Below are 2,500 nucleotides of genomic sequence, written 5' to 3' on the forward strand. Positions count from 1 at the left end.
GTATTAATTAGGAGAGAGTGCAAGACTCCATTTCAGTCTTAAGCCAGCTGCAAGAACGAAACAAACAAATAAAAGAAAAACATCAAGTAAATTTACTCGTAAATGATAAAATGGGGGGAAAAATTGGAATATGTGAATAAATGAATGAATGAATGAATAAACAAATGCCGGAAGAGATAAATGATGACAAATAAGTGTCCATGTGTGTGTGTGTGTGTGTGTGTGTGTGTGTGTGTGTGTGTGTGTGTGTGTGTGTGTGTGTGTTCGCGTCAACGTTATTAAAGCCGTTCAGAAAACGCAAAAAACTGTGTTCTGTTATAAAGTGCGATAACTCGTGATAATACTATCCGAACGACAACTTCGCTTCAGTCCCTTGAAGAAAATGACAAAAAAAGCTGTTGATGTCGCTTTTGACAAATAATCACTGTTCGGGTCGAAGGGTCGTCATTCACCACTGACAACGGCGTCATCTTAATTCCTGAAATGGGCGATCAGATCTTTGTCATAGATAACTGAACACAAATGGACATCACACGGAAGCTTGATGATAACAGACCAGCCGCGAACTGAGCCTCGAAAAGGGATATTATACTAAACCCTAAAAACGAGGGATTGTCGCAGTGTAGTATCACACATATCTGGATTTCGAATAGGAATGTTGGTGTTCGTTATTTCAGCGGAAGAAGGTTTTTGCAACATTGACTGACAAGGTTGACGGGCGCAATAGCCGAGTGGTTAAAGCATTGGACTGTCAATCTGAGGGTCCCGGGTTCGAATCACGGTGACGGCGCCTGGTGGGTAAAGGGTGGAGATTTTTACGATCTCCCAGGTCAACATATGTGCAGACCTGCTTAGTGCCTGAACCCCCTTCGTGTGTATATGCAAGCAGAAGATCAAATACGCACGTTAAAGATTCTGTAATCCATGTCAGCGTTCGGTGGGTTATGGAAACAAGAACATACGCAGCATGCACACCCCCGAAAACGGAGTATGGCTGCCTACATGGCGGGGTAAAAACGGTCATACACGTAAAAGCCCACTCGTGTGCATACGAGTGAACGTGGGAGTTGCAGCCCACGAACGCAGAAGAAGAAGAAGACTGACAAGCGATGATTGAGTCGACACGGTTCCAGTCTCAACCTTTCTTCCGAGGTGTGCTGTGGTATCAACAACCTGATTTGATTTGAATCTGTCTTCCGATCAGCTTTCTCTGCCACTGCTTGAACAAAGTTATGGATCTGTCAGGTTTAAAAGGCGGTGCTGAGCAGGCTGTCGATAAGACGTTATTCCTTCTTCGTGTGGCCAAATCAAACATGTTGCTAACATTCAGAACACAAATCTGTTCTTTTCACCTTTCACTACCGTACCAACCTGTGACCAACAAGACTTCAGTTCATGCTGAGACGCTTATCAACCATCAGCTGCTAATTACTACGGTGGTCGTCAATTAATAAAGTATGCAGTTCCGAAGAGACGTTACTGGTTGACCAAATACAGACTTCACAAAAAGTTAAGGACCACTTCCTAAAAGCAGGTATGTTTTCACCCAGTGTTAAATCAATCAAGAGATTATTCAAATCATGGTGTACCACTGGCCTCACTGAACACACAGGTTGTTTCAGACACACATGAACCATGAACAGCTTTAAAAACTGATATGTTTCGGCCACAGTTTTACAGTTAGTCAGTGGTTAATAAACGGTAGCTGTGGCTTTTTCATTGTGGAATATGAAAGTCTGTATGCAAGACAGAACGTGTGGTTATGAGTGGTGCCATTCACATTGGCTGTATACACCACTGTTTTGCCGAAACTTCAGGTTCATTTCACCATGCCTTAAAAAAAAGAGAAATTTTACAAGTTCCCAAGTGGTCCTCAAGTGTTTGTGAACACTGTAGTCCATCTGCAGTCTGTACCCTCTGGGTTATCCTCTTCCAGTCGTTCAGAAACGTCAGGCTTCTTTGTTTAAACTGTATCGGCATCCATATCATTGTACATCTGTGCGAGAAAAGGGCTTTAGTGATAGACTGGAAGGCTTGGTATCACATAACGATTTTAACAGTCAATATTGTGACTTATTTATAATCATGCAGTTGACATTAACTTTTAAATTGTCTTTGGTAAGTAAAAAATACGTGTGTAGTTACATCAAATTTTAAATACCAGTCTTTTGTAAGGTGACTGCATTTTTGAATAATGAAACGGACTCGTAAAGAATGACATGAATTGAGATTAACAAATCGCATTTGAATCAGTGATGCGCAACATGAAAACAAAACCCCATAAACGTACATGTCTATTATGTGCATTCAGATACACACACACAAAAAAAAGAAAGCTTCTACTGTTGCACATGTACACAAACTAAAAGGTGCCATGTAAACTATCTAAGCAGCATTTCATCTCAGTGTATTCGGGAGCATCACACCAAAATAGATGAATGAACAACGTTCTCGTCTTCAAGAAAGCGAATAGAACTCATACTGAATCAATCACGAGATA

This window comes from Babylonia areolata, chromosome 18 (assembly GCF_041734735.1).
Source record: "Babylonia areolata isolate BAREFJ2019XMU chromosome 18, ASM4173473v1, whole genome shotgun sequence".
NCBI lineage: Eukaryota > Metazoa > Mollusca > Gastropoda > Neogastropoda > Buccinidae > Babylonia > Babylonia areolata.